Source organism: Pseudonaja textilis, chromosome Z (assembly GCF_049901715.1).
Source record: "Pseudonaja textilis isolate UNSWEBS1 chromosome Z, rPseTex1.2, whole genome shotgun sequence".
Classification (NCBI taxonomy): domain Eukaryota; kingdom Metazoa; phylum Chordata; class Lepidosauria; order Squamata; family Elapidae; genus Pseudonaja; species Pseudonaja textilis.
Window position 1 is genome coordinate 21,361,298 of NC_142008.1, and position 14,396 is coordinate 21,375,693.

The following is a 14,396-nucleotide window of genomic DNA, read 5'->3' on the forward strand; positions in this document are numbered from 1 at the left end:
AGAAGAGATATTTCATTGAGAATATCAATCATCAGTGCCAAATCATTTTAAAAATGTATGTTTTCAAGATGAACAGCCATACCAGAGTATTTTTCATTTGCATGAAAGTACTGATGTAGCACTGGATAAGCACGCCACTCAGTAGGGTTGACCTTAAACTACAGGCAGCCCATCTTGGTCCCAAAACTCTACCAATCTTTACAATTTCAATTCCAAGTTGTTCGGATATTTCAAACAGTTCATTTTGGCTCTTACAGGATTTATGGAAAATACTGTGTATCTTGTCAAGAAATATTTTGAAATGATTTAGTTGCTTAATGTCCTTTATGGAATCATCTAAAACAAGTTGGAGGTGATGGTTTAAGCAGTGCCATATTATGTTAGGGAAGTCTTTTGCTATTCTTGTGCTCACTCCAGATTTTCTTCCAAACATATCACTGGCACCATCAGAGCAAAATGCTATTCAATTTTTTGCAGATAGTCTGTAGTAAACACAACATTATGTAAACTTTCCAAAACTGAAAAACATATTGTTTCTGCGTCTTGTTTTTCCAATTCAACAAGCTCAACAAAAATAGTTGGTGGGTTATCTGAATCCTCAACTTTTACAAAAACTATCACAACTGGTTTGCATGATAGCATTGAGGCTTCGTCAATAATTAAACATATTTTCAGGTTCTGTTCAATAATGCTATTGAACATTTTGGTTTTAATTTCTTTTGCAATGAAATCAACTACTTTCACTGCAGTTGGCCATGAATGCAATCCTACTTCAAGATCTACACCCATAACACTTTGCAATTCTACCTGTCCTTCTATGTCTGAAAATGGTTTACATCTTTGTGCCAGACTGTAAACTGTCAAAAATACTCTATAAGTAGTAACTAAATATTTGTCAGACATCTTATCTAGTGATTTCGTTATAGCATCCTGCTCCCCTTGTTTTAAGTTATCACTGCAAATTGCATGAGCTTTAGATGTAAAATGTTCTTTCATTTTTTTTCCTCAGAGAAGCTTGCTGAAGTTCTTTAGTTGTCCCTGATGCATCAATCTTGTAATGTTTCCGCTCCTTGGACACATGAACACTTTTCTCTACTGCAAAGTCATGTTTTGAGCAGTACTTACAACCTAATTTTTTCTTCGAAACTTTCAGACCCTCACACTTCTCTTGAAAACTTCTATATTTCTGCAACGTCCAGCAGTCTGGAAGATCAGGAAGGCTTTCTGTTTCAGAGATTGACTTGCTGCTTTCTCCTTTTCAATTGGTGGCTGCTTGTGACCCTGATGGTTGTGGATCTGTTGTGTCTGATTATGATTGTTCCATTCTTGGTTTCTTGCCTAAGAAAGTGGTCAAACTCTGTTGTCTTTTAGTCCTTGCCTATCAGCTACTACTGCAAAAGACATAAAACAATATCGTGCTTTGATTGGACTTGTTTGTGGCTGTAAGCTGAGGACTAAGGTAACAGAAGGGATCTCTTTTTTCACCCAACAAAGTCCAGTCTTATCAGCATGGGGTCCAACAAACAAGAAAGATAGTTTTTCTTTTTTTAAAAAAAAACAAATTTTATTAATTTTTAAAGACATACAAAACATAAAACATAAGAACATAAAACCTCTTTTCTGAAAGTTATTTGTAAATTTTAACAAAACAGATAAAACATTTTATATGGCATTAGCACATCTTCTTATAAACACATACATATCCTTTCAAGTTTCTCATTATTTCTCCCTTTACTTTTATTCAATTATATTTCTTTTCTATATTTATCTATTTTATATGTTTTTATTCACTATACTTATTTTTTCTTCTGACTTGTTTTATTCTCTTCTATCTTTTATTCTCAATTGTCCTCTTCTAACATTCCTCCAAGGTTTTATTAACTCAATCAAACATAAACACACAAAAACACAAAACATAGAAACCTAAAAAACATCTTTTCTGAAACTTGCTTAGTCCCGGGTTACAACTCTTCATACAGACACAAATTCAAATTCATATTCATTTTGTATACCATTCCATATCTTATTACCATTTTCAATTTTCTATACAACTTCTCATGTCTTTTAAGTTTTCTTAGTTTTATTTTATTTATCTCATCTCAATTCAAATCATAATATTTATTATTCTTTGTCTGTTCTGTTTCCAGCTATCCATTTATTTTTTTTCTTTAACAAAACTTCTCCTGTACACTAATTGGAGTATGACGCCTTTATCTCTTTCCCCTACATTTATAATACTTAATATAAAATACATAGCTTACATTGGGATTCTGTTTGGTACATTCTAAAATTATACAATATTATCAATGCCAATACAAATCTATTCATTAATATTAATATTCATTTATATCTTAAACACTTAACACATTACTTTTCAGTTAAATATCATACTTTTATGGGAACATCTATTTTCCATAGTTATTTCCCCCACCACATCACATATTTTAAATCATTATTTCATTAGAATGTTCCCCCTTCTCCTACTTCAAATCTCTCATTTATTTCATTGCCTACTTTTTCTTCACAAAAAATTCACTGGGATAACACAATCTAATCATTAATATTAATATTAAACACTTTACCCATTTCAATTAAATATCATGCCTTTATGGGAACACTTATGCTTTCCATAGTTATTTCCCCCCGCCACATCACATATTTTCATTGTTTCGTTAAAATGTTCCCCCTTCTCCTACTCCAATTCTCCCATTTATTTCATTGCTTTCTTTTTCTTGACAAAAATTTCACTAAATTACACTAAATATTTTATCACATTTTAAATTACATATTGTTTCCAATTTTCTAAGATTATTTCTAAATACAAATATAAAAATACAATCTTATGTACCTTTCCAGAATCCCTTTTTCAATAGTTTACCCATTATCTCTAAAAGACTTTTGTTTCTTTGCATCTTGCTCCCCACCATTGAAGCTTCTCATCCCTTCCTTTCTCCCTTGCTTATTCTTCTCCTTGCCCTCTTTACCCCCTTGTCTCTCCACCTCCCTTTTGTTCTTCTGCTTTCCTCCTTTCTGTTGTTTTCCAACATAGTATCCACTTTTCACCTTATTCTTCTCTTTTTTGGTTGTTTTTCCAAGTCTTAAAGTCCCCTTTTCCTTTTCTTCTTTCTCCTTTCCTTCCCCAACTAAAGTCACTTGTTCATCAAAGATGGCTTCTTCTTTATCCCAGTCATCCTGTTGCACAGTCAGCTTTTCATAAGTACAAACCGCCATTTCTAAAGATTGAAAAAGAGTGTCAAGAGAATCCTTCCCTTCTTGTTCTTTTTTATATTTTTGGTATTCAAGATTCAATCTATCCACAAGTAATGTCATTATAGAGAGAAAAAGTTTTTCCAAACAACCACCCAAGTGCTTTTACTCAAAGTTCCAAAATCACCAAGCAATCCAAATAAGCTGTTTCTTTTAAGTACTTTCTCCTTCTTCACTTTCTCTTTCTGGGGTTAGTGTTTAGTCACAAAGTTCCATTTAAAATATATCTTTTAGAAGTCTTATTAATGTTTAATAACTCTTTAAAATTCTAGGCAATCTTCTCCTTATTTTCAAATTCTGCTCCAATTTTTTCCCCCTCTCCCTTTCCACTCACAGCAAAAAAGGTTTTTTTTAAATGTTCAGAAATCCTTATCCCTTCACCATTTAATTACCTCCAATGCAGCTTTTCTGATTTCTCTTGTAGTTCCATCCGCTGTCACGTTAGGAAGGAGAGTGAAAAGAAAAAAAACCTTTCCCTTTTAGAATTCCATTTGCCGCTTGTAATTCTCTCTGGAAACAATTTATCTTTGGCAACTTTCAAATTCCAGGGTACTTTCTCTTACTTTATCCCAGCCAAAAACCACTTTCACGACTCTTCCGACTTTCTTCCTCCTGCACAATCTTGTCCATCTGCAGGTTTCTTTGTGGCGGCCATTCCTGACCGCCGCTCCTCCGCCTTGGGAAAAGGGGGTTTTGCCAGCTGGGGAGGGGGTCTGCGACACCCCCAAACCCCTATCCAGATCCCCCCTATATTCAGCTGCCTCTACGGGGCAGCTATATTCCCCAAATCCAAACAGATCGGGGGCACCTTGGCAGCGAGTGCAGCAGGGATCGCGCGGTGTTGCGAATCCCTGCCGCTGCCAAAGCCTTGCAAACCAGAAGTCCAAAGATACAGTTTTTCATTGTTGGAAGTTAAAACCCACTCCTCTCCTAGGAAAATGAAACATTTTAGGATATATTAAAAAGGCAGAATATTTCCCCTAAAAAGAAAAGTAACAACTCAAGAGAGGCAGAAACTCAGCCCCCCCACCTTTGCTAATGGGCCATTACTCTGGCCTAGGCCAGTCTATTTTACATAACAAAGAACTACTCCAGGTAGAGCTATAATAGGAATTGCCCAAAGCCCTTTCCTTACATCATCATCCAGCAAGGCTCAACCAAGTCTGGGACTCAGGACAACCTACAGAGTTGCCCCTGCATGGCCCCATGGGAATCTGACAACCAATCAGAATACAAGCTCAAATTCAAATCCTGTTAGTGGTGTCATGGTTAAAACAATGGTAAAGCAACATATGGATTTAAAACCAGAAATATTTTGTTCGGTAGAATACATATTTAATTGTACACATGTTAACAGCTGCTAGAATTGTGTTTGCACAACAATGGAAAAACAAAGATATGAAAATGAATAAAAATATTAGAATGTGCAGAAATTTAAATTTAAAGAATTTACAGTCAAGGAGAAGGCTTAGAATACTTTTTAACATGGGGATTTCTTTTATCAATGGCTAGAAACAGAAGTTAGAAATGTAAAAGTATAAAAGAAAACACCTATTATATAAGGAAAGTTCAGTAAAAAATGATAAGCAAATATTATTAATATTTGATCATTGCTAATGTGTAGATAACTTTGAGAGCACACCTCCCAGCCCCCCCAAAAATACTGCAGATAAAAACCAGTTTTTTAACTAACCCCCAGACAAAGCTACAGGAATAAAAACTCTGGATTGTTCCCCCATGGACCCAAAACCTCACACCAGAAATCTCAGTCCTTCTGCCTTTAAGAAACTGCCAGGCAAACAAGCCAGACAACAAAAAGCAACACTAAAGTACAGCCATTATTAAGGTAACTTCACCTGAGGTCCCCTTTTCCTGATTCCTGGCAGAATTAACCACCATGATAGGACAGACAAAAGACCCAGGCAAGAAAAAAAAAACAGGGCAATCATGAGCACTCCAAACCCATCAAGCAGGCTCAGCTCCCCTTAAAACCAGCTTTAATAATGGTGAAATATTATACCCCAAAACAGGTTACTAATTTTCTCAGAACTCATAAAAGCAGCTGCAGTTCATGTAAAATATCCCCTGGCCTGCATGCTGCAAACATCAACATCAAAAAAATGCTAGGACACCTTTTTATGCGCCTATAAATTAAAGCTATATTTTTAGATTTTTCCAGCTGTATTTGCTTTGTGAGTGTGTGTAACACGACTGGATTGGTAGCAGACCCACAAAACTACCCAACTGAAAACACATTCCCTACACAACTGAAAACTACACACACACACACTCATAAAGCAGATACAGCTTGAAAAATCTAACTCTTTAATTTATAGGCACATAACCTTTCACACAATTCAAAACAACTTCCATACACACACAACGACAATCTCACAAAGCAGCTGCTTTCTAAACATAGAAAAGCAGCTAAAATTTTCCAAATTTTATAGGACTATTTTTTTAGGAAAAAAATTAACACACTTGCTGTTTTTTTAAATTAGGGGTCTTCAAACTTGACAGCTTTAAGACTTGTAGACTTCAGAAGCCCTCCTCCAGTCATGTTAGCTCAGGATTTCTGGGAGTTGTGGTCCACAAGTCTTAAGCTTGCCAAGTTTGAAGACCCCTGCTCTGATTTAAATAATGAGTAGAAAAAAAAAGCCACCTGCTTATGCAATTGAAGCAAGTAGGTAGCAGAATCAGTTGCTCACCAATGAGCATCACAAAAGCAAGGCAGGAAATTGCAGCAGCAGTTTGAGAATCGGGAAAAGACGTCTGAAAGAGTTAGGTGCTTGCTGGAAGCTGGAGGTAGGGGGGAAGTAGGTTCTTTTAAAAAGGGTCTTTTCTCTGAGGGCTTTTAGAAGCCCTGGGGGGGCAGCAATCACAGCAGCTTGGAAGATCTAGAAGAGGGCAGGCTGCACCGAGATGATCCAGGGGCCTTTGGCATCTGGCACAAGCCATTGTGGTGGCTTAGCCAGCTGCGCCAGGCCCCAGGTTGGAGGCCATGACCTCCAGAGGTAGCTGGAAGATCTGAAAGAGGGCGGGTTGTGCTAAGGTGATCCAGGGGCCTTCGGCAGCCAGCACAAGCCATTGTAGCAGGTTGGCTGGCTACGTCAGGCTCCAGGTTGGAAGCTATGGCCTCCGGAGGCAGCTGGAAGGTTGGGAAGAGGGCGGGCTGCACCGAGGCAATCCAGCACCCAGTACAAGCCATGATGACCTCCGGCAGTCCGTACAAGCCATCGTGGTAGCTTGGCCAGCTGGGCCAGGCCCCAGGTTGGAGGCCATGGCCTCCGGAAGTGACCCAAAGGTTGGGAAGAGGTGGTGTTAAGTTTGGGAAAGAGAGGCTGAACCAGAGCATGAGTGCAACAATACTTTATTATAACAATAAAGGGCTGACCGTGCTTGCCACGCCTGGGAACTGGCTCGCAGCAATCAGCAACTGGTTGGACCCCGCAGCCTGCTTTTATAGCTGGCTGCTGGGGAGAACCAACCAATGAGTGAAGGGAAGAACGCCCACGCAAAGTGAGTGGACCTGAGTGAGAACTCCTAGAGTTCTCAGGACATAACACCCTTCCCCCAGATGCGAACACGCATAGTCTTTGAGGTAGGCAGGGGTTTATGTTGGCGCCCGAACGGCACAGCTCTGGAACGTTGTCCGTCCGTTCGGGGTCTGCCTGGGAAGGCAGAGCCGCAACGTGTCATCAGTGTGCCCTCGGTTCGGGCATGCCCGGGCTCGTAGGGTTGGTTACTGGGGATGTGCTCCTGTAGGCTGGATCGGGCTGGTCAACCATCTGGGCGCCGCTGTCCGTGTTCGGGCCTTCGGGATCGGCTGTTGGTGTGAACTGGTCGCTGGGCGTGATGTGGATGTGGGGCTGGAGATGAGGCCTCCCTTCGTCTTGTGACTCTGGATCCCTGCTGGCGAGGTGCTGTGGTGCCTACGCAGTTGGTCTATGTGCCTTCTCCAGACGCGGCCATCCTCCAGTCTGACCCGGTACGACCGCGGCCCGGTGATGGCTACGATCTTGCCCCGGGATCCACAGGGGTCTCCAGCGAAGTTCCTCGCGAATACTGGCTCCTGTAAGATAAAATGTCTAACCCCCGATGTGGAAGCGAGGGGAGAGTCAGGCAGTATTGTGGGTGAAGTCTGTCCAATACAGTCCTCAGACGCCTGCCCATCAGGAGCTCAGCTGGGGACTTATTGGTGACTGAACAAGGGTTGAGTGCTGGCTCATCAGGAACCGCGAGAGTTTGTGGTGCCAGTCATTCTTGCTGAACCTAGCCAGGGCTTCTTTAGTGGTCCTGACGGCCCTTTCAGCCAATCCGTTGCTGGCAGGATGAAATGGGGCTGTGAAAATGTGGCGGATGCCCAGGTTGGCAGCGAAACGGCTGAACTCGGTCGATGCGACCACTGTAGGCCATTGTCGGAGACAATGGAGTCGGGTAGCCCGTGCGTTACTAACAGGCGTGTTAACACGCTTGGTGATTGCTAGTGGTGGTCGTGGATAGCTGTGCTACGTCAATCCATTTAGAATAGGCGTCCACGACCACTAGGAACATCCTCCCATGCAAGGGGCCGGCCAGGTCGATGTGAATTCTGGACCAAGGAGCGCTGGCGCTTTCCCATCTAGTAGGGGTGGCAATGGGGGAGCAGGACGGGATTCCTGGCAAATGCTGCAGGAACTTACCCAATTGACAACGTCCTCGTGAGACCCGGCCACCACATCGTAGCTGCGTGCTAATGCCTTCATTCTCACGATGCCAGGGTGTCCCCGTGCAACACTTCCAGAACTCGGGTATGCAGTGAGGTCGGGATGACCACTCGAGGTGCCCCATAGCAGACAGCCCTGCAAACTGGACAACTCCTGCATGCGAGTCTTGAAAGGTGTGAATTTGTTTTCAACATTGCCACCCTGCCACCCCCTCCTCACCCAGTCGAGCACCTGGGCAAGCGTTTGGTCTGCCTTGGTTTTAGCAGCAATGTCAAGGGCAGTGATGGGTAGGTCCAACTGGGTGATCTCGAAAATAAGCGTGGACAGGAGCAGGGTCTTCAGCCGGAGCGGCAAGGGCAGCGACTGAGAGCGTCAGCGTGGGACAGTGTTTTACCCGGGCGGTGTATAAGTCTGTAGGAGTAGGCTGCTAGGAAGAGGGTCCACCTTGTCATCCTAGGGGAAAGGACTTGAGGGGTCTGTTTGTCCCCAGCTAGTAGGCCCAGGAGGGCTTGTGGTCCGTGACCAGCTCGAAAAAATGGCCAAAAAGAAATTCGTGAAATTTTTTCACGGCTGCAACAGCTGCTAGGGCTTCCTTATCGATCTGGCTGTAATTGCGCTCCGTTGCAGAGAGCGTCCTTGAGAAAAAGGCGATGGGAGCCTCGGCGCCATTGGGAAGCCTGTGACTTAGTACCGCCCCAATTCCAAAAGGGGATGCGTCTGCTGCCAGCACTAAAGGGAGGCTAGGGTTGAATTGAATAAGTACCGCCTCTGACGTGAGTAGAGATTTGACGGCGTGAAAGCATGGTCTTCTTTGTGCCCCCAGTGCCACGGTGACTTTTTATCCAGTAATCTGTGTAGGGGTTCAGCTACTGATGCTTTATGGGGCAAGAAGGATGCGTAAAAGTTCAATAGCCCCAAGAAAGCCTGTAGTTCAGTTTTGGAGGTTGGAGTGGGTGCCTCGTGGATTGCCTTAACCTTGGACTCCAGGGGTGAATGCCAGAGGCGTCAATTTTATAACCCAGAAAGTCCACCTGTCTAGTGGCAATGGCACATTTTTCTTTTTCAACTTGAGGCCATGCTGTCTGAACCTCTCTAACACTGCTCGAACTCTCTGGAAGAGTTGGGGTCTGTCCCTGGCCGAGACTAAGATGTCGTCGAAGTAGGGTACTACACCAGGAGGCCCTGCAAAATCCGCTCCATGAGGGATTGAAAAATACCTGGGGCAACACTTATGCCAAATTGGAGACGCTTGCATCGAAGGCACCCCTGTGAGTGACAATGGTCTGGAGTTCCGCTGTTTGGTTATCAACAGGAACTGCTGATATGCTTGAGACATGTCCAATTTAGCAAAATGCTGCCTGGTTCGAATGTGTGTAATAAATGCTGAATGACGGGCACAGGATAAGCGCTAACTTGTAGGAATTTATTGATTGTCGTTTTGTAGTCCGAGCAAATTCTCAGGCTACCGTCTTTTTGAGGGGTGTGACAATGGGCGTCTCCCATTTGGCGAAATCTGTTGGCTCAATGACCCCTTGTTTTAACAGTTTATCCAATTCCGCATCTAGTTTTGGCCGAATAGCGAATGGGACCCTCACGCGGTTTTAGCCTGATTGGGACTGCCTGGGGGTCAACTGAGAATGAGATGGGGTACCGTTATAACACCCCAGCTCCTCGCTGAATACATCTGAGTAATCAGCGAATAAGGAGTCAGTGTCTGAGGTTGAGACAGCATGGACTCCTGTTAGCCCTAGGCCGAGATGGGGAACCAATCGAGCCCCAATAAGGTGGGAGATTGCTGTTAACTACCACTAGAGGTAGGTGACCTTTAAAAGCTTTAAAACTGACAAGGAACTTGCCTCTGCCGATTACAGGAATGGTCTTCCCCTGGTAGTCCTTTAGGCTAAACTGGCATCTCTGGAGCCGGCTAGTGGATAGGCTTGGTTGGAGCCTCTTGAGGGTGTTCCACGAGATAATTGAGAGCGCTGACCCTGTGTCAACCTCCATACGGCACGGTTTACCTTCTAAGGAAACGGAGAGAGAAATTTTACTAACAGTGTGGCAAGTGTGCTTGGCATGGTGGTGCGTGCGACAGTTCAATACTTGCCTCTGTGGTCCCGATTGCAGGGGGTGCCTTTGTGCTGAGCTTTGAGGGGCTTGGCAGACTCTCGCGATGTGTCCCCTTTATGACAGTTATTGCAGGTGGCTCCTTTAAACTTGCAGGTGGCCCTCTGATGAGATCCCCCACAGGCTAGGCACAGGATGATGTGCTTGGGTGGACCGATGTTTTCTTGTTTGGCTCCTACCTGCGGCCGTCTGTCGTTGGAGAGGCGGTGGACGTCGTTGTCATCACTGATGGTTTCCTCTGCTACCACCTCCTCGGAGTGGACTGGAAGTGATGTCAGCTTGGCACTTGGGCCATGGATTTCGGTGGCTGAGTGCGCTGCCAGCTCGGCTGCCAAGGCCTCCTCGACTGCTTGTGCGAGGTTGAGGTCTTTTTTTGCGAGAAGGCGCCTTTGCAGGTGGAGGTCCTTGACCCCGCAGACTAATTGATCGAGGAGCATGTCCTCCAGGTAGGTTCCAAACCCACAATGCAGTGCTGCTGTTCTGAGGGCGGCCATATATTGATTGATGGTCTCCTTGTCCGATTGCTTCCTCATACGGAAGGTGAATCTCCTGGCAATCTGTGAGGGCCTGGGAGAATAGTGGTTAGTGAGGATTTCAAGTAACTCGGACCACGGAACGTTTTTCAACTCACGAGGAGCCACGAGGGCCGTGGCAGTATCGAAGCGGTGGCTCCACAGTAGATCAGGAAATACGATTTTTTCCGATGCTCTCCAGCATCCGCCAGGCCAATTGCATCGATATAATGATTAAAGCGGTTCTTATATGATTCCCACTTCTCCTCATCTGGTTTGAACGCTGGGAAGACTGGGTTGGAATTCATGGTGCTGGGACCGGTAGACTACCTGTGGAAAAAAAATCTCTCTGGGGCAGCAGACAATGTTTTAGTGCCTGTGGCAGGCAAGTGATTTCAGCTCCGGAGAGGCTTTTCGCAACCTCTCTTTCTCTCTGGGTTAACCACGTTTGGCTGTTAGCCGTTGGCGGCGTTTGGATTCGCGCCTGTGTGGGCGTCAGTGACTTGACTACAGCGCTGTGCTGTACCTTTAGGTTTGAAATTCAAATGACAGCCGTTTGAATTTCGCGCCTAATACTGAGCGGCTGTGGCTCGCAGCGCTTCACTTTCCCTGTAGCTGGGCTAACAAGCGGCTACAGCGCTTCTAACTTTCGATTCTGACCGCTCTCTCTGGCTGCGGATCAGCGTTCGCTTCTTATCGCTTGCTGGTCGCTTTCTCTGTCAGCGGATCAGCGTTTGCTCTTTGTTTGCTCTTTTTGTTTGCTGACCGCTCTCTGGCTGCGGATCAGCGTTGCCTCTATCGCTGGCCGATCGCTCTCTCTGGCTGCGGATCGGCGGCTAGTGACTCAGCGGTTGCATGGTGCTTCTGGTAGCCATCCCATCCTCGTCGCCAGTGTTAAGTTTGGGAAAAGAGAGGCTGAACCAGAGCATGAGTGCAACAATACTTTATTATAACAATAAAGGGCTGACCGTGCTTGCCACGCCTGGGAACTGGCTCGCAGCAATCAGCAACTGGTTGGACCCCGCAGCCTGCTTTTATAGCTGGCTGCTGGGGAGAACCAACCAATGAGTGAAGGGAAGAACGCCCACGCAAAGTGAGTGGACCTGAGTGAGAACTCCTAGAGTTCTCAGGACATAACAGGTGGGCTGCGGGAAGGAGTGCTGGAGGTTAGAGCTGGGGCTGGGCGGCAGGCAGCTAGCAAGTCAGTACTTACCTGGTCCTGTAGGCAGAAGAAGGCTGGAAGGTCCATTGGGAAGAGTAGAGTAGAGTCAGTCTCAAATGAGCTTAGGCAGGCAGCCATATAGCAAACTAGCATGTACTGTACAAGTGATAGGGCCATGTGGTGAAGGGTTTTTATAGGGTGGGCTTGGAATGGGCAGGCCGAGCGTTGTGCGGGCAGGACAAGCGAGCAGGCGGGCAGGGCAAGCAAGTGAGCGGTGACTACTCGGGCAACTGGGAACTGGTTCGGGGCATGGCCAGCCAGAAATCGCTAATGGTTCTGTGACCCACACCAAATTCTTGCTAACGGGTTGCCAGAACCGCCACAAACTGACTGAATTCCCTCTCTATACTGGAGACAGATTTTTGGTTCAAAGAGCATAGGCAAATACTTACCATGAGAGATGAACTCGCTTGTAAGGGATCGAAAAAATATGTCCCCAATTAATTACAGCTAGAGGTATTGCATAGTTGCCATGACGTGAAAGACGCTGGACATTTCAGGTTTGTGAAAACTCTTCACCTGACAAATCGGCAGTTCTGGTGGCCAGGTATGAAAAAGACCTGGAAAGCTATTTGCAAAGCTGTGTGGTATGTGCCACCACGAAGAAAAGAACAAGAAAACCACCTGGGTTACTATAACCAGTTGCTATGCCAACCAGACCATGGGAAAAGATCGCCATGGATTCTCCATTTAAGATAGTGCATGGCCAAGACTTTGTCCCGATACCGGAGTGCCCTCGGGAAGTACTAGTGGGGGTGGGGTTACAAGAATGGATAAATAACATGCAGCGGGTGTGGGGAACAGTTAAACAGGCATCAGAACAATGAGCAAATCTACATAAACAACAAGCTGATAAGAAACGAGCCCCACAACCCAACTTCCATATGGATCAGAAAGTCTATTTGTCAACCAAGTATTTAAACCTAAAGATTTCCAGCAAGAAACTGGCACCGAAATACATTGGGCCTTTCCTAATTGAGAAAATCATCAATCTGATCACTGTACAACTTAAACTACTAAAGTTGCTGGGGAAAACTCACCCTGTATTCCATTGTAGTCTTTTACGACCAGTAAGGTCAACTTCCATATGAGGCCCTTCACTCCCAAGTCCTGGTCCTATTATGGGCCAGTTACAGTATCTAGTGCTATGGAAAGGATAACCATTGTCTGAGGCCTCCTGGGTAAACAGTATGGCTATGAGGGCACCCCAACCAATTATAAAATACCATAGGAGGAACCCCATAAGCCGGGAGGGGGTGACTACGTTAAAAGTTTTTTCCAGTATTTCCTGGTCTGCAGGTGCCTCCTTCGTTGTAGAGGGCCACATATCAGCTTGATGTCATCAAGGGGCTACCATTCTGGGGGCGGCCCGGCCATGGACATTGCTATGAAGCCCTGTGACTCCTGATCATTAATCTGCTGCAAGCCTGCAGGTATAAATAGCATAGGACTGAAAGTTGGAAACAAGTTCCTCTCGAGAAGACTAACAAAGCTTGTGCCAGTTTGTTGGGGTGTGCCGGGATAATTGGTTGGGATGTGTCAGGATAATTGTGACAGGGCACATTGGGTATATAAAGATGGTGGGACGGGCTAGTGATTAGCCCTGACTTTAATCTCTGTTAGCTTTCATTGTCTAGCAGCTGGACAGTTAAGTACCGTCACACATTCCAAAGGAAGATAAATTGCTTACATCAATCAAACCCTGTTGTGGCTGTTCTTTCTTTTCGGCGTGTGACAGACCCTGACATTATGAATATTCTGATGGTTCCATGCTGAAATATGTGTGTTAATTATTTTCTTTGACTAAATATTTGTGGTAATATTTATGTTTCTGTTGTGAATATTCAGTTTACTTTGGAAATTCAATGTCAAAATTCTTATATCACCATACCTTTATATCTCAAAATTCATAAGATACACCTCTACTTGTATAAATTCATGTCTGTATCTAGAAAAAGATGTGTGCTAACAAATTAAATCCCTTGTTAGCAGAGACCATATTATCCACATTTTTAAACTTTCACCATGTTCTTATGATCTAATTCATCAATAAACATGATAGTTTATAAATATTTTCTTCTTTGACTTGTTGTCCCAGAGTGAAAAATAATTGAATGTTTGTGAGTGAATTATGACTCAGAGTTTCTACATGAAACAATTTCTATGAAAAGGCAATACAGTTCTCGGTATTTGAGGTTATTTTGATCATGATTTTCCATGAAAAGAAGATATTATTCTTGATGTCTTTGATCCCAATAAGTACATTTGAAAGTGAACTAAGATGCATATAAGTGTAATCAATGAATCATCCACTTTGTTAATGAATGTTTAAAAAAAACCTTTAATCTGCAACACATCATGTTCCAGCATTTCTCCCATTCAACTTATTAGAAAGCAATTACTTAATTATAACAGTGATTACCAATGGCACTTTCATTTTGTTCCTTTATGTCCTTTTTCCTTCTTTTTATGATTCAGATGTTTGTTAGCATAATAGACAGAGTTAAATGCATCTTAGTTAGTACTGCAAATTGAGTTAATTCGGCAAAGATTAGACATAACTGA

The 14,396-nt window shown here is 44.0% G+C and overlaps 1 pseudogene; it reads right to left on the bottom strand.

Annotated features, from left to right (window-relative positions):
* Positions 1-459: 459 nt before the first annotated feature.
* LOC148123936 (E3 SUMO-protein ligase KIAA1586-like) lies at positions 460-1,404 on the bottom strand (annotated as a pseudogene).
* Positions 1,405-14,396: the final 12,992 nt, after the last annotated feature.